General features: G+C 40.6%; 1 protein-coding gene across 2 annotated transcripts in view; it reads left to right on the plus strand.

The window, feature by feature from the left end:
* Positions 1–21,375, plus strand: part of CUNH14orf132 (chromosome unknown C14orf132 homolog) — a 41,954-nt gene that overhangs the window by 12,009 nt on the left and 8,570 nt on the right. The gene's annotated exons all lie outside the window — the stretch shown is intronic.

Consider the following 21,375-nt stretch of genomic DNA (forward strand, 5'->3'; position numbering starts at 1 on the left):
TTTTGACAGAAACCCTGACGTCCGTTTTGGAGTAATAGAGCTCATGTACAACTCTTTGCCTCAGGATCATACTATGCTCCTGTCAGTCCTAGTAGTCATCCTGTTCACTGCCTGTCTCACAGGAGCAGCAGAGTGGTGACAACAGAGGGGATGCAACAGCTGTCACACCTATTTACAGTTTCTCAGTCACTGATGTGAAAATAAACAAACATGATATTCCTGCAGTTGCCTTGTTAGCAATTTATTTTTGAAATCAGTCACTTGAAAAATATTGAGGCACAGGTAAAATAGCTCTGTCAGCACTTTCTATGTGGTTTGCAACCTACTACTTGACCTGAGAATTTCACTCTGTTTCTGTTAACTTAATAGAAGAGTTAAGGTCAAGGCCATATACTTAACCTGGTGAAAGCACATATTTCTCTTCTGAGTGAAGTTGTATCAAGAAGGGATGTGGCTCACCAAATGCAGGAACATGCTGATTCCTGTCCTCTGCTGCTGTTTTATTCCCTGATTTTTTTACCTGCTCTGCAGTGATGAGTAATTCTCACATGTAAACAAGTGATATTTACTCTAAGGCCAAGTAAATTCGTAGTTGAGCAAGTATTCAAAGAAATAACAATTAGAGATTGCTTTCCTATTTTGTTTGAAAATGTGGAGGGGAAAAGAAATTGGAAATATAAACATTCTCTCTTGGATATCCAAGAAACAAATGCAGAAGCTCGTATTTTCCATAATTGCATCCGCAGAAATGTGGGCATGCAACTTGTTGTATTTAGTCAGTAAATCCCTATTAAAGTCAAACAGTGGCTGATAATAGATATGTTAAAAAACCCAGTATGTTAAGAAAGTTGATAGGATTTAAATCTGTGATCTATTTTGGAGGCTGAAGTGGAACAGTCCCTGATAAACAGAAGGAGGATGAGTCCATTACATCCCATGAAGACACAGCATTTAGGGACATGGATGTCGTGCTCTGTTTTGCCTTTGGTCTCTGCTTTCCTCCCCCTCAAAGCTGTGGAGGAGACCACACAGAAGAAGCATCTCATGGCAGGATCTGTATGTTTGGCTTGGAGTGGAGAGCCATTATCCCTTGCGTGCACCAGAGACACTCCAGCCCAGTGGCAGCTACAGAAGGCCTTTGTAATCAGGCTGGCCTGCTGTCAGTGTTCCTAACTGGGACTTACCTATCCCTCTGCTTTTGAAGTGCGTGGGAAACAGTGTGGCTGTGTGTACTTAAAAGCTCAAGGTGGATGGTGTTTTCAGGGGTGTGACTTCAGGGCTGCGATGGAACGTTTTACCCTGCTTTGTTGGGAGGCTTCATCACTCTGTGGCTGCCACCTTGCTTTAAGGGGCTACTGCAGCCTTGCACGTAATTCCTGAGTCACAAGAACACGTGGCAGAGTTTGAGTATCTCTGCCACCATTTGACCCTCCTTTGCCATGGTTCTGTGTGGTGGTACTGTTCCTTTTGTGCCTGCCTCATCAACTACTATCAAATAATTTGGGTGCTTATCTCTGAGAACCACTAAAGTTGTATTTATTTATTCATTCAGTAACTTACATTCTGTGTGGGATCTCATACTTGGGTGTGGTACCTCCTGGTGTCCATCTCACTGGTTCATCATTAGGAGAGCTCTGCATTTCCCTGGAGGCACCTGATTGTAGCCTCCAAAGCATAGCAGTCAGTATATTTGACCTTTTTCTTTTCCCTCCCACTTAATTTTATTTTATTCTGTTTTTCTAATTATTATAAAGTAGACTTGCTTTCGTGATCCCTGGAATTACTGTAACCAGTGCTTCAAGCAGCACAATTCCCAGTCATCTTTCAAACGGACTACTGTTTTCCTGTAGGAGTATTTATTTCATACACAGTCTGGGCTACATTTGTTTTTGTCAGTCAAATTTAACTGTGGGCTGTGCTGCCCAAACCATGCACTGGATTTATGTTGTGGGAGCCATCAGCAAAACCCTGAATCCTCCAGAACTGGATTTTTTTTCTTTTTATTCTATTTCACAGAAGCCACTAGATAGCCTCTAAATCTATTTAAAAAAAAAAAAAAATTTTGACACGTTCTCTAAGAGACAGGTTGATGGGAACACCTGCTGTTAAAAAGCAGGAAGCAAAGCAGCAATGTAAACCTGATGCTGACCAGAGGGAGCCAGCCCACACCTTCCTCCCCGCCCAGGAAAGCCCCAGAGGGACATGATGCCACCTGACCTTATTGCCACATGAGGACAGGGTCAGCCCTGGCCGTGTCACCAGTGTGCAGGAGCAGGCACACTGTTGGTGTGCCTGGGCAGGGTAAAGGTCCCTCTGTTCCGAGCAGCACCTGGGGAAGCAGGAGTGAGTGGGGGATGGCACTGCTCTTCTGCTGCCCATCTGCCACTGCCCACCAGCATGAATGCCCTGTCTGCTGGCACAGAAGTGCCCTGAACTGAGGAGCAGAAGGGGAATCCAGGAGAAGGGGTGTTGCTGACACATTTTCTCCCAGGTCCGTGTGCGTTGAGTGCTCGATGCTGAGAGCAGCCGTAAATTGTGGGTGGGAATAAATGCAGACTTTGCCTGCATGATATTGATAAGATCCAGAGAAAACAATGCTGAAAACATTGTGTTAAAATTCTCACATGTGGGACACATATAGTAGAACTGCAAAAAAACCACACAGGAGTCACAAGCAGATATAAATCTGCTTGCTAATATGTCTTGCAGGCGATGTCAGGGGTGTTTTGGTGATAGCTGCATCTGCAGCAGAGCAGGCAGCATGCATGCAGTGTCCACAAACTGCTCAGAATCCGTAAGTAAAAGGCAAATTAGCTTTGCACAGACCTGTGGAAGGAAAAATATAAGCTGAGGAAATAACAAGTGAGTGATATGTGCTCTGCACTTCACTGAATGCAGACTGAAAGTGCTGTGAAGATTTGGAAACTTGAAATTCTTAACCAAAGAAACAAGCAATTGTTTTGTTAGTTCATGTTTGGCCTTTTCTTCATCTATCTCAAATGAGGAGCATTTATATCATAAATAAACGCTTGTGTCATCCATCTCATCCATTCTTCTGTATTTCCCTTCGAAATCTCATCTAATTCCAGCTGCCATGATCTTGTCCATTATCTCGTCCATTAATCACTTTTTATATTTCAGTGCTGCCTTTTCCCAGATATGTTCTCAACCTTGCATTTAGTTTCACACATACAGCAAAGCCGCTTTGTTGGTTTTTTCCACAATACCTGCAGAAAACCGTCCTTTTTAAAAGTTGGTAAAATGCAGGGCCATGGCTGGACTGCTGATGTGTGTAACCTTCCATCCGGACTTCTGTCTCATTGCCGCTGTTGCCCTGTTGCCATTCCTTTATTCTTGGCTTTCGATCAAGACCTTTTTCTTTATTTTCACAGGTCATATGGGATCGTTATATTTAACTAGAATTGTTAATACCTGGATAGAGTAAAAAAATTAAGACATTCCAAATCACAGGTATTTGAATATTCAGCCCACTGAATACTGAAAAATTTGAAGGATTTTTGTCTTTTTCTCCACATCTGTGGAGAAAACAAGCATAATTATATTCCCATACGCGCATCCTTATTTGTCTGAAGCTGTCAGTCTGACAGTGATCCTCCCAAGAAATGCTCCATAATCACTGGCTGTTTATTATCCAGCCACTGTATTCCAGGTAGCAAAGCCCTTTTTTCTAAGCAATGAACTGGGTTACAGAGGAGCCTAACACCAGCCTGCATATATCTCATTTTTGCCTGCCTTCTTAAATGTCTTTCATATGAGGGGTTAAGCCAAACAAATAAAAGAACAATCAATTAAAATGACAGTCAATAAAAAATGGAGATTAATTAGTTTAAGTAACAGAGATAACTAGAGAACAACTATGAAAGCTCCTTAGAGTGGTGGTAAATCCTGTTAGCCCTTCAGTTTTAATGCTCTCACCTCAGCAGCAGTGCAGTGAAGCTGACAGAAAGGAATCATTGCTTTGTGAATATCCTTATTTGTGTAAATTTCCTTTCACTGAAGCAGTCTGAGTTCCCATGCTTCTTCATTCTCTCCTTGGGCAGTCTTCCTGAGCACCCAGGTCAGCCCTGTGGCTGGGAAAGGGCTGCTTGTTCACATCTGTTTGCAGCTGTCTGCCAGGATGCCCCTTCTCTTCCCTCAGTGCAGCATTTTTAGTAATTGAGATAAAACCAGTCCCGTGCCATCACGCATGCATCTGCTTTTAGATCTAGATTTCCAAAGCCTGTGTTCAGATCCGGTTTTCACACATCACTGCATTACAAGTGACCATTTGCATGGTCCATTTCAGGTTAATCTTTGTTTAGATTTTTCATCCTGTCACCAAAATTATGTCTTTATATGTAAATGTCAAGGTGGACTAAAAATATATTTTCCCCTTTCCAGGCCTTCCATGATCAAATGATAATTGGTTGTAGCTTTTCTGCATCCCCTCACTCCATCTTTTTAACCAAGTCCTTTGAGCAACAAGTTCAAGTTACCCAGTAGGAGTTTGTAGTTGACTGTGTGAAAGATGAGGTTGTCTTGTCTCTTTTCAACAAATGCATGAGTGCTGAAGACAAGAATTTCATTCTAGCTGGCTCCATGTCTTTGGAGAGGGTAGAAAAAGCGCGTGTGATGGGTATGAATGAGGATGTCTAGAAAGAGGGGGCTATCACCTTGAACTGAAGTCAGCACCTCTGTGTTTTATGCCAGATATGTTTGCAGTGGTTTGGGTCCAGTTAGCAGTAGTCTGGTTTAGATTCTTTTCACTTTCAGTATCCTTATGGGAAAAAGGGCAGGTACATCATGAATCTGCTATTCATCATGTTGTGTCATAGTATCATAATCATTTGAAATCATGATATAAAATAGCAGTTCATTTTTTATTGAAATTACATTTAGTCTTCCTGGTGGCTTCTTTTCCTTCATATCTTTTTCCCTTGAAGGAACAAGATGGCCAGCAGATGGAAAGGCTATCACCTGGAAAAAGCTTTCTTACATGTGCCTTTTAATGCTTGATTTCTGAGCTATAAAGAATAGTGCATCAGTGTTGCTTAAATTAAGCATTTACATTTCTAGTATAATGCAAAGCAAAATCATTAAGGTCACAGACTTCTTTCTTTGACATGAGAAGTAACCTTTCCTTATGTTATGCAGCACTTTGTGAAAAACGTTCGATGTTTCACTGGGGGATGCTGTTAATAGCAACTGAAGCATTTATCTTAGTGACATCATGTCTCTTAATCAACAAAAGATCACAGTAACCTTTTGAGAAATCAGAGTACATCAATATCCCTATAATTCACTCTGCTAATGTCAAACTTCTCATGTGCAAAATATCTTGTCTGCATTTCTGCAAAGGAAAGGAACATGTCATCATCTAAATTGCAGGCTTAAATGAAGGCCTAAGATGAAAATAATATGGATCAGATAAATATTTTAAGGCTGTCAGCTCATATTGGTTCATCTTGTTCTGTCTGTGGATGCTCAAGTACAGTTGGTAGATGCCAATGCTGCATTTTCTTGATTTTCTGCTGTCACCACTGGACATCAGCAGGGGTCAGCTGTGCCCTTTTCAGCCCCGGAATGCCAAGCAGCCTTTGACCAAAGCCACTGTTTTCTGAAAAGAAGAATAAGCATACCACTGTATTTTATCCTCTTGGTGAAAAGTGTTCAGAATCAGCCTTTGGCTTTACTTTTATTCTTCCCGCAGGAGAACAGCTTATATTTTGAGTTTGTTCAGTGTTGTGAAGCTAATGGTTCATTAGGATTAGTGAAACAAACTGTAGATGAAAATTATTGAAAATTAACATCAGAATATCACTAGTTCATTAAGGATTAAGGCAGTTTTGGAATTGGAAATGAGATGAACCCTAGTAATGTTTTAAAGACTCATAAGTTGATCTTGTGGTGGACACTGAAAATGTGCAAAAAGCCCTGAAGAGCTTACAATCAGAGCAGACAAGATAAGGCAAGAAGGAACTTTAAATATGAATAAAAGGGGAAGATTAAAGTCCATAAAGAAAATTAGTTCCACTTTTCCTTTGTCTTCCTCATTCGTTGTGCAAATAATCGGATTTGTAGCACAGATCTTGTTGTGACACAAACCCCGACTGGCTGGTTTTGCTGATGTTTCTCTGCATGTGAACAGATTCTGGCTCAAAGCCCATCTTGTTTGGGGCCTTCATGGGCCACAATCAATTGGCAGCCAGGGCTTGGTTCCAAGTAATAGATAAGGGTTTTCGTGGCACAATGTGAACTGTACTTTTCATTGAAAGGTAATGATTTATTCTAAAGGCCAGAGTGACCCAATGATACTTCCTCAGTAATGAGTTGTGCATCCTAATGCTTTCTAGAAATTTTATTTCTTCTTTTTCTCCATCAGATCATCAAGAATTGGAGGAATTGTCCTTCCTTTTTTTTTTTTTTTCTTTTCTTATGGTGCAACTGCAAGAAGCTTGAAATAGAAAGGATGGGTGAGATTTACAGGGAGTTTAACTGTACAGATAAGGAGTACTTGTGGTGTTCTCAAAACCTCAGTTTTTCCACATTCCTTAAAAAGCAAGCACCTTCCCTTTGGGGAAACAGATGGTGCCTGCACCAAGATCACAGAAGAAAATGGGTTATGATGGAAGGTGAGAGGTGGAAGCTTATTCTTCTGCAAAATCCAGGCTCTGCTTTCACCTTGGAGATAGTGGCACTGGTTTTGTTATCTCAGTGCCTGCAGTAATTTAGTGCCTTCTGGGAGAAAAGTGCTGCTGTGGGCAGAGCTGTGATACACAGGTGGGATCTGAGCTCTACCTGAAGACACATTTGAAGAACATGTTTAAAGCCAGTGATCACCCTTATGTGTATGTAGGAATTGTTGTGTAGTCACACTAAGGCTCTGTCCACCCCAGAACCAAAGGAGTGGAACAGAAGTTTGTTTCTGTTTCTGTTTCTGTTTCCTCTTACTTCTCTATTTTAGCTGCATGAAAAACAAGCTGATTTTAGTAAAAAGAAATGAGGTTCATGACAGCAGTGCTGCATAGCACCAGACTCAAGTTCCACACCCGAACTCCACTTTGATGTGTTCTCATCTGAGCTGGTAAGACCTAAGCTTGAGAGACACAGCCTCAAACTGGGAATGAGTGCTTCCATTTCCCATCACATTCTTCGTGTATATTGCAACAGAAAGCTGAAGTTGACCAGGGCCCACTCTAAATCTTATGGGGGTCATATCTGAAGTAATCAGAAAACCAGATTTCTTGGGAGGGGGTTTACTCTGTGACAATGTGAAATACCCAAGGCATATATGGCTTCCTAAGAGCTTGCCTTCCCCTGCGCATATTTGTGATGCTCCTCTTCCTCCTGACCCCCTGCCTACCTGTGTTTGTCTTTTCGTATCACTACTGTGTTATCCTTTGGTCAGGATGTGATGATCCAGGAGCCCAGACCAGAGAGTGAACAGGAGGAGCACACTGTGGCCTCCCAGGTGCAGTCAGGAAGGCCACTGCTCTCACCTGCAGAGATTGTAACAGGCACCAGCAGTCTGACAATTGTTCTTCTTCCTGAAACAGCATGGAAACCAGAAAGCCTGGTTCTCTTACCTCTGTTGCAGTTTCTGAATATCCCTGTTGGATGAAGCAGGGTGTTGGATTTTGTGAATATTCTTTAGCTATGTCTTGTCGGTTTTGCCTGCAAGCGTGCAAACCCTGCAGCCCTCTGAAATCAGTGACATGATTGTGTATGACAGTCATTAGTGGGTGAAACAGAAATCTGTCTGTGAGCATCTGTTTTGAGGGAGCCAAATATAATTAAAGTTTAACCATGCTGCATTTGCTCTTTTATTTACTGGGACCCAGTCCTTCATAGGGATCACAGGGACATTTCTTGAGGTCCTTCTGATGGGTTTGACTTGCCACATTTTGTCATTGTGTGTGTGTTTCATACAAGTGTGTTTTGCATTACAGGCTGGATCAAACGAGTTTGTTCAGAGATTCACTTCAGGATAATGAAACTCTACCTTCTTGAATATGTTTGATTTTTTTTTTTTCCAAGTGGAATACTTTCTGGTTTCAGGTTGTTCTGAACCTGGACATCTTGCATTGATGTACTGCATTTTATCAGTTATATTTCCATGATGCTCTTTGAGCAACAGAATGGATTAAATGTGGTTTTATTCTGTAATTATTCTATACACTTGACAATAAATATATAATGTCTTAACTTGGTAAGTGGTACTTGGCAGGATGCAATGCAGGGATCGATGATCTAGTCGTCTTAGTCAGGAAATGTCTCACAGCGTGTTTTTCAGTTTATTTTCAAGGGACAATTGATCAGGTATTGAATTGTGCTAGGAAGAAAACACTCAAAGCAGCATCCATGGTGCAGAGGTCTTACTCGGGCCTTGGAAAAACTTTGTAAAAGCTTGTCTTGAGTTCAGCCCTACCAACAAATACATAGAAAACTTTGGGTTTTTTCAAATGTTTTGAACTTTCTAACTTGATTTAATTTTATCTTGAGTGAACATGGTCATCTGTTTATTATGGTGACCTCTATGTTATCTGATGTGCCTTTATCCTTTATCCCTTTATCCCAAGTGCAGTCGTTCATATTACACTCATGACTTGCAGGGCACTTCCAAAATGCAGGACTGCTATAAAGAAATTATAATTACTTTTGAAAAATCTTTTCATTTTTCTCTGCTATTCTATTTACTACTAGTTTATTTGTTTAGTTACATTTAAAATGAGTCCGTGTAGTTAATTTTAGGTGTATGTTTCAATTTTACTGCAACTCTGAAACTTTAAATGAGTAGGAAAGAAGTAAGGAAATACCATTAAGTAGGAGTAGGACATAAGTTCCTATTCCAGCACCTAATTAGATTAATTTTTGAGGTTTTGTTCAGATTTTCAAAGAAGCACTGTGTGCACTGCCTTAAGATTAGGTACTTACCTTCCCATAGATTGCCAATGGAGCGCAATAGCTTTCTTGTCAAGGGATCTCTTTATGTCCAATTTGAATCCCGAAATTTACCTCCTTTTGACTGGATGGTGAGTTTGAGAATATTTTTGAAGAGGCTGCTCTGAGGGGGAAAACCAGGTGGAATTAAGCTCTCTCTGTAGGTTTTTTTTGCTGATGGCTTTAATTGTTTCTTGTGGCATTCATTGTAATAATTCTTCTTTGTGAATTTTCTTCCTGAGCTCTCAGAGCCTAATTGTATGTGGGTTTATTCATGCAAGACATGGAATGGCGGTGTGGGATGCACAAATCTCTTGGAGGTATTTTTGAAATGAAGATCTTCAATCCAGCATTTCAAAATGGAAACGATTAAAGATGAGAGGAATGTTTGCATTTTTGCAAGTACTGCATATTTGCACTGTTTTACTGAACGACTCCCATGCTGCTTTTTAATATTTCTGTGCTGGATTTTTGATGAGTGATGGTCAACTTGAAAAAGGCTTGACCTGCAATTCAGAAGATTTCCTGTGGCTGGAGAAGGTCCCTCTGTGGCAGATGGGTACCTGTCAGGTCACTGGGTGAGGGAGAGCCCTCTTTCTCCCCAGGATGCAAAAACCTTCAGAGTGTTATAGGGCTATGTCCAATGAAATTTCCTTTGCCTGTTACCTTTCTTTAAAAAGTCTCCCTTATCAGGTGCTGCATTAAGTTCTAAGGCTGCACTGAATGGTGCAAGGATACCAAACTCTGTTAACTGAGCTGCCCCTGTCTTAGAGCCAGTAGCTCCTTGGTGAGAATCTATGTGAATGCTCCAATTTTTGTCTCCTCCATCATTTAATCTTTTGATGGTACTCATTTCTGCCTTGATAAAATGAGATGGTGATATTTTATTTAAGTTGCGTTCAGATCATAAATGAAACCTCTGCATGGGTAGGACTATTATAATCTAGAACAGGGAGTTAATTATCTGAGTATAAAAGCTTGGACTGAAGAACCCAGCCAAGGGTTGGGATCTGCACTGCATGCATGTGCACATCTCCTGGGGCTGAGAGTGTTGTGCTTCTGCCAAGCTTTTTTTTTTTTTTTTTAACTGTTTTTCTAGGTCTTGTATTAAGGGTTTAAAAAAGCAAGAGTTTTGGATTTTGGTGCAGTTCGCTTGCTTGATACTTCACCCTACTTTTTGTGTTCTGGCAGCTGATAGTTAATCTTGGGCTGCTTTTGGCCAGATGGGTTATTTTAAAATTGCATCTGTAGGTGCAAGATACCATGACAAAATTGCATGTATAAAAGTTATGTGGGTGTACGTGTCTTGCTTCAGCATGAATCTGTCTCTTAAAGCACCAAGGTATCCCGTAGCTGTTTTGTTGTTTTGCTGCTTTGACCATCAGAAGGCTCTGAACTTCAGCTTGCAGAGGAGTTTGTGCATTTACTCTGGCTCTCAGGCTGTGGAGGAAGCCTGCCTGACCTTGGAGCCAGCCCGTTTTCTGATTACTTTTCAACACCTTTCACCTGAAAGATTTTCAACTGGTGCACTTTTCTGGCGGGGGCATTTCTTCAGTACCTAAACTGCAGCATACTCAGGGACAGCTGTCAAGTTCAGGGACAATAACATTTCTCTCCTATTTATGTACTTTCAAAGCATTTCTCCAAACATCATGAGATCCTAAGACGCCAGGGGAGTGTGAACCTGCATCTTCCATCAGGCATAGGAGAATACCAAATCACTTGTCTCTCAACTGTTCCGGTTCTCCAGGCCAGCAGTGGAATAATTCATATTCCACTAAGTGAAGTGAGGGGAAAATGCAAATACAATACATTTTGACTTTATTTTCTTTGTTCCCTGCTCAGCCTCCCATAACACAAGAATTACTGAACAAGCTTTTACAGGAATCACTTTTGGGTAGGAAAGTATTACTTCCCAATATTTTTCCCAAGGAAAACTGTTACATATCTATGGATTTAATTATCCTGAGCAGCCCCAAGAGTTCAAAGCACAAGTATTGAGTTACAAATAGAAGTATAGTAAATTAAACATGGATTTGTACCCATCCTATGTATGTCAGGCACTAAGTGTTATTTTGCCTATACATATATAGACAGGCTTATCTAGAGAGAATCAATGCATAATTTATTATATTTTTTCTGTAGTGTGCTCTGAACTGTTTGAACAATCTTAAACATAAGCACACAAACACAGATGGCTTGGCTGTTCTGTGTTTGTTTGGCGTGATAAAGCTGTCATCAGCTGCTGTCTAGTTCAGCCACACTTAATCATCCCTTGATGGTCCTAGTACATGAGCAAAACCTGGTTTGTGAGTATCTGGGTTTGTGAGAACATATGGAATATTTGGCTCTGATGTTGGCTGTTCTCACACTTTGATGAAGATTTCTGCCCCCCCCAAAGAGACAGTGAAATGTCCCGTATGGATGCTTCTCTTTTGCTTCAAAGCAAAGTGAGCCAGGCTTATTTTAAGCCACTGTGAATTCTGTTCGTGTCATGCGTGCTGACCTTGCACCAAACAGGAAGAGAAGCACGTTACTTCTCCTTGGGCTTTGCTGTGGGAACAGTAAGTCCTACAAGATGGTTGAAATGCTTGCTTGTAGGCACTGAGTTCTTAGGCACTCAAGATTGACATGTGATTGAGCTTTTATTTCTTCATGACATTCAACAAATAGTTAATGTTGGATGGAATTTTTTTTAGCCCAGTGAATACTACTCTTCAAATACTAGAAATTAGGAAATCATCAGCATTATTTCACCTTGCAAATTTTATTCTCTTATGTAATGTGTGATTGGCTCACTCATAAGACAAAAATACAAGAGAATAGGATTAATTTCTAAGCAAATTGTGCCTCTTTAGTTGTAAACTGCTACTTACAGAATGAGTTGAGAGGAATGTGTAGTCTGTAGGTTGTTCAAGCCATATGTTGAGGCCGATATGCCTGATGGGATCACGATGGATGCCAGCCTGACGCATGTTGGTATTTCATCAAATGAAGTGTATGCAGTAGGGAATTTGGCAGTCCTCCTTTCTTCCTGGAAGCAGCTCTCTGTTTTGCTTGATCTTTATGCTGGCTGCTGCCCTTAACATCTCCAGACATGAGCAGGACTAGCATTGTGTCAGATTTTTCTCCATTTTTTGTCCATCTCAACTGGAATACCTTGTTTTTGTTGCCTCTCAGGCTTGTTGTGTGTCTTGAGCTAGGTGCCAAGTACGCAAGCAAAAATGTTTGCAAAAATAGCCTTATATAAGGCATAAGAGATATACCTCAAATATTCTCTCAGCATACCTCAGCCCTCCCCATTCTTTTGTTTGTGAGGAAGATGTAATGCAACATGAGAATGAAAAGGGAAGAAAAAAAATTAAAAAAGAAAAAGTGTTGGATAAAAATGCTGCATAGCCAAGATAACATTGCACACATCATTACCAGTTTTATCTCTCTGCTGTTTTTCAGAGACTCTGATAGAATATATAAGCTTAAGGAAAAAACTCTTTATGGAATAAGTTGAATCTATTAACTTGTTTTGATTTCCATTCTGAGGCTTTTTATTGGATGCCTGCAAGTATTTTCCATGAGAGAATTAATCTCTGGAAGTCATAATAGAATAATATTCTTCCCACTGTGTTTGCATTATTACAGTGACCTAACATATTTGAAGATAGGTTCAAAGTGGCTATCTCAAAGGTGATATAAATGAGGCATTTATATCTCATCATTAGGTACAGCAGAGCTGCAGTGGTGGTAATTATTTCTCTCAACAGATAAATGTATCCCAACTTGTCTTTGCAGTACAGCCATCACTGTGTAACATGAGGTACATGAGATTTATAGTTTGGAAGGTTTGAAAGCTTTTGAGTCTGCATGGAATAGTAAGTTATTTCTCTGATGAAGTAGAGCTAAGCCCGATAGTATGGCATAGTTAAATCTCAGCCAATTAATTTATCATGGGCTGTGTAGCAAGGATTGGAGGAACATGCAAGTTTTTTTTTATTGTTCCTGTGTTTTGGTTTGAGCAGTGGTCAGCATGTGCAACATAGAGGAATTTCTGTGCAGTTATTTTTTTTCCTCTAGAGGAATAAGATGATGGCAAAATGTTGCATCCTCCTAGTTCTAGCTCCTAACACCTGCCCCTTAAAATTATTTTAATGTTTGTGAAAAGCATCCTGATTATGAAATACTGAAGGATAGAGTGATTTACAAAATTGTTACTTTTGCCCATGCCTGAGGTCTAATGATTTAAACAATTTTTCATCTGGAATAGTTCTACTTTTGAAATTGTATCATTGTTTCCCTTGTTGTGAATGGCTGCAAATTCTCATCTCTCCACACATCCTCCCCACACCCCCCTGGAGGACAGCCTAAGCACCTTGTTGGGCTAAGGAAGAGTGAGCAGAAGGAAAATCAAAAGTATATGAAGGTCAGTCTCTTTCTTTGCTACCCAGAATCTTGGCCACATCACCAAATTGATAATGAGGCAACACCATTTTCTCAGAGATGAACAGGGCTGCAAAGATTACGGTGGAAGAAGGATCTGAGCAGCCGTTTTTCACTTTGAGAAATGGGATTAGGATTTGTTCAATTATTTTCCAATACATTTGTTCTTGAGTTCTGCTCTTTAGCTTTCCACTTGCACCCCATGATGTGGCTTTTCTCTTTATGGTAGGAATGCCTTTTCCTCAGCAGATCCAAAGTGCTGTTACAATCAGTTTGTGTTACTCTAACTTCTCTCTTTACGCTCTGGCACACAGAAAGCCACTTACTCTCTGCATAAGAACTGAAACTGCCACTGATACTATGCAAGCCATGTGCCTGCTTTCTGTCAGCGATACAGCCTCCTGTCCTTAGAGAAAAGCTGTTCCTTGGGACATCAAAACATTATGCCAAGGTACCTTTTCCCTCCCCCAAGATTATTTTTTGGTTGCTTGCTTGCTTGATTAATTCCAAGTGTTTTTTTGTAACTTGGAACTTGACACCAGAAAGAAATTGCCAGCCTGGATCAAAACAGGAGACAATTAAGTCTAGTTAAATCTGGTAGTTTGGCTTTGAAGTCACCAATGCCAAAAATTTTGGAAGCAGTAAGTGGGATAATCAGTACCTCTTTCTTTTCATGTATTAGTAAAGAGTTTAAACTCAGAGGCTTGTTCTTTGAAGCTCTTCCAGAATAACGTTCTCTGTTAAATTGTTCCAGCTCTGCAGATTGCTGTTATCTCTAAAGGAATTTCTGTTCTCCCTGAGTTTCCCAATATGACTACATATGGTGTGAAGTGTCCTCTGTTTTTCCATTTTGGGAAATTGTAAACAGATTTTAACAGCTCTTACTGATGATAAGATTGATGGTTAGTTATATAGCCTCCCACTGAGATTTTCCATTTTGATAAATGCTGGTCCCTCTGTTCATATTTTTCTTTTATGTTCATGTTCTCCTGGAAGCATGGAAATTGTAACTGTACATGGGGGCCAGACATCTTCTCCCCCACTGTGGTGTCCACAATGTTGTAGGATGGTAGAATGTCAACATCAATTGGATTAGATGTAGAAGGTCAGCTAGTGCTGCTTTAATAGTTGTTCCACGGACATTCAGATTGTTTAAAACAGAGTCTGCTTGACTGCCCTGTACATTTTTATTATATTCACCATTCCCTCCAATTTAAGGTATACAGATTCACGGTATTAATTATGTGTGACTTAGAGCTGTAGCTTCTTCACAGAAATTTGCATATCTGTTCAATGCTGACAAAACTTGCTCTTTTCCTTGATGTGTCATTGCTGGCATTGGCTGGAAAGAGAGGAGGAATTTTTGGGACTAGGGGTGGAATGAGAAACTTCTCTGTATCCTTTTGAGACTTGTCAGCTACTATCAGCTTTCTTATTAGAAAGGCTTTTGTTTGTTCTCAGTCTTATGCACTTGGATGATGAAATACAACAGTAGTTGGTCGAGACTAATAATTTAAAAGCAGTAGGGTTCTTTGAAATAAATAAAAAAAAGCTATTTCAGTGGGCTACTAGGCAGATGTAAATTGCAGGATGAAATCACAGCATATTTATCATTAGGGTATCTTGAATGCTACCTATGCAAAAATACGAGGGTGAAAATTTCATTTATCTTCATGCCAGTTATCTACACTGCTTTTGCAGCTGCTTCAGCAGGGGAACTTTCCACAGAGAGGTGCTCCAGCCTGAACAGAACCTGTGCTCATAAAAGCAGTATCTTAGGGCCAGCTGATCTAGCTGAGCTCAGTTCCTTTTGGGAATACCTTAAAGGGAAAAGGCAAACTCAGAGTTGAAGTGTCTCCTGCAGCATCTTGGAACATTTTGGGTTGTTTCTTCCTAAATATCTAGGCGTCTGTTGATCAAGGCAGCTCATAGTGCGTGTGGTTCAACAGCAAGGCTCAAACCTCTAGCGTCTGAGATACTGCTGATATGGAACAATTTGGAATAGTGCTATCATCTAAAAAGACAAAGACGTATCTAGCCTAGCATGGATCAGAAAGCAGTGGAGGAAGTAATGCACAGGTCCTAGGAATATAATGGATTGGAAGAAAAGCAGAGATTGATAAAATGGAAAGTTTTTAACAAGATTAAAATAACAGGTGAAATCTGGATGCCGCCATGTTGGAGTAAAAATTTTCCATTTCCACTGATAGGGTGAACATTTTGACAACTATATTTTGAAAGTAAGCAGCTGTTTTTTCTAAGCTTGTCTACCTAAGACTGTGGTTTCAGGGCGAAGCAGGAATCTGGATCAATTAAAATGAGAATTTGAAGCAAACTGCATAAAACATTTTCATGGATCTTCCTCTTCAGAATTAGACGTATTTAATTAAATTAAAGAGGATTGCCTTAGGTGGTGGTTAATTTTGTGTGTAGGTTTAATGCGTTCAGACTAATCCACTTGCAATAAACATAGACCAAGTCCTGGTTGTCACTGTGCATCCAGTCTGTGTTGTAAGCAGTAGAGTGATATTCTGGCAAACAGAACAGAAGAACTTGATTCTCCAGATATTACCTGTAAATCAATAACAGCCAATAGGACATCTTCATTTACAGTGTGTGCTTTAGATAAGGAGAATATATATATGGATCTTTTTGTGAGATACAAGAGAATTACTGTGGGAAGAATACTGGTCATGTGGAGTATCTCTAGTAAAAAACATCTATTTAAAAAGTGCTTAAGAATAAAGATGTTATGATGAATTTGTGAACCCATATATTGCTACTGCCTTTGGCAACTGTGTTAGATTAATTTATGACTGCAGGTAGAATGTTTTCAGATGCAAATATGCACTGCACTGATCACATCTACCAGGGCAGAAGGAAATAATAATTTCACTTTATGTATTCAAATCATACCATCTTGAAAAAATATGATATCTAAAATTTAACAAAAAAGAAACACTGGAAAGTTAGATATTCTGAAGTAGCAACATGGATTTTACAAAACAACACATGAACTGTGGTGACATTTCACCTCTTAGTATCCCATTCCTAGAGTGATGCTTGGTGAGACCAGAGCAAAGGTACAGCAGAGCTGTTAAAGCTGCTACTGAGGTTTCTTAGTTTCTCACTAGAAGATTCCGCTATGATTTCAAATATCTATGCCAAACCTGGGTTCCCAACAAGGCAGCAGCAGCCAAGTGTCACAATTCTCTAGCTGACTATGAAAAAATGTCAGACACCTGATTCTCAAAGAAATGGAGCAATGTTATTGCTAAGGGTTGGATTTTACGTGATGCTGCTTAAGAATGCTATCATACTTATAGTATCACTGACTGGTACCTGACATGCTGCTTTTCATTCCTGTGTATCACTTTGGCTATAAAACAGGATTTTTCTGCTAACTAGAAAGTGTATCTCAGAACTGTTGAAGAGCCTGCTCTCCTCCTGACCCCAAAGCATGCCAGTGGGAGGTATTCGGCGCAGTGGGTGTTCTCATTACCACTTGACATTTTGCTGTTTGGTTTTCTGCCTGTTGCTATTTAATGATTTCAATTCTTTCTTTGCCAGTCCCAGAAGCCATTTAGCAAGCGATGTACTATTAATGCTACTTAACAATGTCGACACAGTCACTAGGAAAGGAGTTTCATTTCCAAACAGTGTGCTCCAGCATTACTCCTCACCATCTGCTCCTGTCACGTCTCTCACTGTCATGTTTCCCAGTTAACCCTTTGCCCTGACCTCCTCGTCCAGTGTGCTTGGGGAGGGTGGCAGCCTTGCTGAACTATAAATATTACCCTCTGAGGCTAAAACAGGCTGCAGGTCACTGTAATGGCAGTGACATGGGTGAAGGTTTTGGATGATGTAAATTGGCATATATTTGCTCTGTAGAGGCACAAGCAGAAAAATAGAGCAGTCACAGAGAGCATTGCAGGTTCCTGTCTCAGCCTACTATTAATTACAAGCACTTCACAACTCCCATTAGTGTCAGGCCTGGAGGTCTCACAGCCTTTAATGTAAAATCTCAAATAAGACTGCAGAGGGAAGATACTGTACCTTATGGGAGAATGAAGACATCAAGACTGAGGATGAGATTCATTTCACTGAATTTAATCTACCGAAAAGATAGATTGCCATTGATACTAATCATCCCTCTCTCCCGTGGAGCGATGGCATATCTCCCAGGGATGATTTACATGACTATTCACTGAACAACCCCAACTGTTAAGTGGCACCAAGAGGGCCGATTGAGAAGGATGCTCAGCTTCAGATGAGCTCAGATAGAGTCTGGACAAGTCATGGTAGCAAAATTCTTTGCAAGTTATTAAATCCATAGCAATAGTGTCTGGCTTATGAACTTCCTAAGCTGAAAACAGTCAGAGGCTCTGAGTTATCAGGGGGTAGTATCAGATATGTTTCTCCTGTTCTGCTGTTACTCTCCTAAGCATCTATTTATGGCCACCATTGGAGCTGACACAAGGGAGATGGACTTTCTGTTGGACACCATATGGCCATTCCTCATGCTCTTATGTGAGGCTGCTGCAGCAGTGAGATGGGGGAATGCACATTTAGCAAGGGATGATTTTTGCAAATGGGAAATTGGCAGGAAGGTTTATTTCCAGATCTGTGGTGAAGTGCTACTGACCTACAAACAAAAAAACTGGAAGTCGGTCTTACAGAAGGAGCCTGTGCCAGGTGCTGAATGTCAGTGGTTTACATCAGGTCACCTCAAGCCTTTCAGACATTCAGATGAGCTGTTTCACCATGTGCTCCCCTCAGATGGTGCAGACAGCTTGTTTGAACCTTAGACAGTACAAGGAGATTCAGATTTGACATCATTTACAGCATGCTGTGTAGCTGTGCTGCTACATGGATGCTCTCTGCCTTTGTGTCAGCACCAGGGGAGCTAACAGGGTGGAAGCTTGTCATTTCAAATAACTCGAGAGCACAGAATATGGGGCCCAAAACTGAGGTGTCAATTACCAGAACAGTGCTTATGACCCCCCACTGAATTGGGCACATGCACATGTGTGTGTACCTCTATACTTGGGATGACTGTTCATCCCAAGTGTAGGTAGCGTGTTTCTTAAGGACAATATTCCCAGACCTTTTTTCAGCTTTACCTGAAGCCCTGTTCAGTTGAAGATTTTGCAGAATTGACTACCCTAAATGCTGATAACCTTAAAATTATTTGCTAAGGAGGCGGGCACCTGTGGTTGAGGATTTTGCTGCTGGTATGGTAAATGTATTCCTGTCATTTGCTGCAGAGATCTTTAATTAGAGTCTCTGTAGCTGTTACATGGCATCATTGCTGCATAAATATACTTCTGTTTGAAGTCACAACTGCCTTTTATGGCAATCTCTACATAAAAAGAAATTGTGGTTAAACTGAGAAATGCTTTCCTTATCAAATCCCAAGCCATAAAAAGGCCAGTGGAACAGGATTCAAAACATCAGGCTGGGCTTTTGAAATGGAAGCTTTTGCTCTCTTTTAAACCACACTGTGTTGGAACTGCCAGCAAAAATCTTTGATGCAGGGAGAAGATATCAAACTTTATTTTTGCAATTTCCTGCTTGGTTTCTTGTAAACTGCTTTTGTCTAATCATATTTGATATCAAAGATAATTTCATTTAATGTGGATTAGGTAGCATGACATATCCACTGTGGTTTTTCATCATTCTCTTGTTTAATTTTGAATGTGACATGGTATTTTCTAGTACAGATGAAATTTGTTCAGCAGTCAGCTTTGAAAAAGAGCCTGTCTTTTATATCTCTGTAAAATGTTATGCATGGCAAGCAAAAATAATGACTTCATTCTCAGACTTCTCAGAGTCTTTGGTGTCGTCTGTAGATTACAGAGACTGTAGAGAGGAGAGATGGTTTATCCTCACTTGCTGTCCATTTCAGCAACATCCACAGCACAGCTGCATACAGCCAGAAATGGGTGTAATTTGGCTCCAAAGGAAGTTTGATTACTGAGAGAATCAAAATGTGATGCAGGAGATGAAGGACAGGGTGCTAGAAGGGGTGATTTTGCAGCCTGGTGAGTATTTGACAGGGCAGTTTAGGGCTGAAGATATAGCAGCCTTCTGTGATATGGCTGAAGGAAAGCAAGGCTTGTTCCTCTGTTATTCATAGGCTGTGGTGACTTTTGCAGTAGTGTTGAAGTTAAGAGTAGAAGAGGGCCCTAATGAGAAAGGTGAAAAATGATACCAAAACCTAAAGGCACTTACTAATAGGGTGTAAAACAGGAGACTGTGTCTAAAGGTTGGAGAATGACAGCAGCAGTGTGGAAACCACTGTGAGGAAGAAAAGTTGGCTGGTGTTGCAGTGAGGGTGTTTCTTAAGGATATTATTCCCAGACTATTTTCCAGCTTTTCCTAAAGCCCTGGACTCCTACCAGATCTGAAAGAGGAATGTGGGTAAGCTGCACTGATGTCTAGGTTTTACTCATCGCTCAAGATCAAACCAATTATCAATGCCATGATGGAATTTTGGCAGAGAGATTTAGACATATGACTCTGGGTTTTTTTAATCCAATAAATCTGTGAGTTTGGTCTACCTACCTACTGTGATCCTCTCAGGGTTTGGTTACTGAGTATTGGAGAGACTTGGGGCTTTACCATACTGTTAAGGGTTTAAGGCACACTGCTCGTGTTTTTTACAGGATATTCAGAAACGCGTGTCCTGAGAATTTATAGATATGTGAAGTAGATGTTCTGCAGCTTTTTCTGAAACAATGTCTTATACTTATACATGAGACCAGGAGCCTGCACTCCGTGAGTCAGGGGAGAATCTTACAGCTCTGCATTTATAAACATCCAAGGGACAAGAATGGAAGCAGAAAACTTTTGTGTGAACCTTTTTTACTAGTAAATGGTCTTTGTACTGCAGTAGGTATCCTTCACTTGCCTGAATGAAGAATCCATTCATTTGCAGAAGGATGTAATTTTATACTACTATGTAAAGGTAAAAGAGTTATTGAACCCTGAAGAATATATGTTGTGATCTAGAATGAAGTTGGGAAAACAATTGGAACATGTAAAAGCACAAGCTTAAACAGTTTCTTCTTCCTTTATCTTTTGCATAGTGCATCGAGTAACTGTTATCTTACCCAGAACATTTTCTGGTACTGCTGAGAAATCCATTAAGAGCATTTGTCCATCCCAATAGGAGAAGTCTGGTGTGGAAAAACTTTTAGAAATCTGACATTTACTGCATTGTGATGGAGCCTTTCAAAATCCAATTTGAAGTTTCCCATTGTATCGATTTATAAATCCTGGATTGTTGCAGTGGTGTGTTTTGCAAGTGAAGTTAGTGCACTGAGTACACTCCACCTCTTTTACAGTAAGGATTGTACACTGTACATGATCTCTACATAAACCTAGACTATGCTTCTGAGTGATACATAAGAGGAGAACAAATTCTCTGCATCAGGTTGTCACTGTGCTTGTGCAATGTCTTGCACTGACACGATACCTTTGCTGGTAGTCAAAAAACAATCCTGTTGCTGTCAACTCATGTTCTGGTATGTGAGTGCTTTGTGTGTATGGGTGTCTTGGTTTAGGAAGACAGGTATCTGCTAGGTAAAATTACAATCAGAGGCTCTTTGGCAAAGATTTGGGAAATAGGAATAGCAGTTCTTTACTAGTATGTAATACAAAGCAAACAAACACAAAAAAACTCCCCCCCCCCACCAAACAACTACAGCATTAATGACAAACGACAACAGTACCAAGAACCTTGAGGGCTTTGTTTCACAAAACCCAGGGCAGTTTGGTTTCGGTGTCCCTGCAGGATCCTCAGAGCACCAAGCTGGAACAGTGGAAAAGTCCCGGGCTGGTAGCTGGGATGGCAGGGTGTCCCGGCAGGCAGGGGCAGAATGTCCCGGCAGCGCAGGGGGTGCAGGGTCACGCTGCAGCAAGAGGAGCAGCGCCGAAGAAGCTTGAAGGCGAGGCAGAAAGCGCCCAGCTTCTCCTCGGCGTGCTTTGCGGCGGCTG

The sequence above is a fragment of the Chamaea fasciata genome, unplaced genomic scaffold (assembly GCF_029207755.1).
Source record: "Chamaea fasciata isolate MVZ Bird 193981 ecotype frontalis unplaced genomic scaffold, bChaFas1.0.hap1 SCAF_7, whole genome shotgun sequence".
In the NCBI taxonomy this organism is placed as follows: domain Eukaryota; kingdom Metazoa; phylum Chordata; class Aves; order Passeriformes; family Sylviidae; genus Chamaea; species Chamaea fasciata.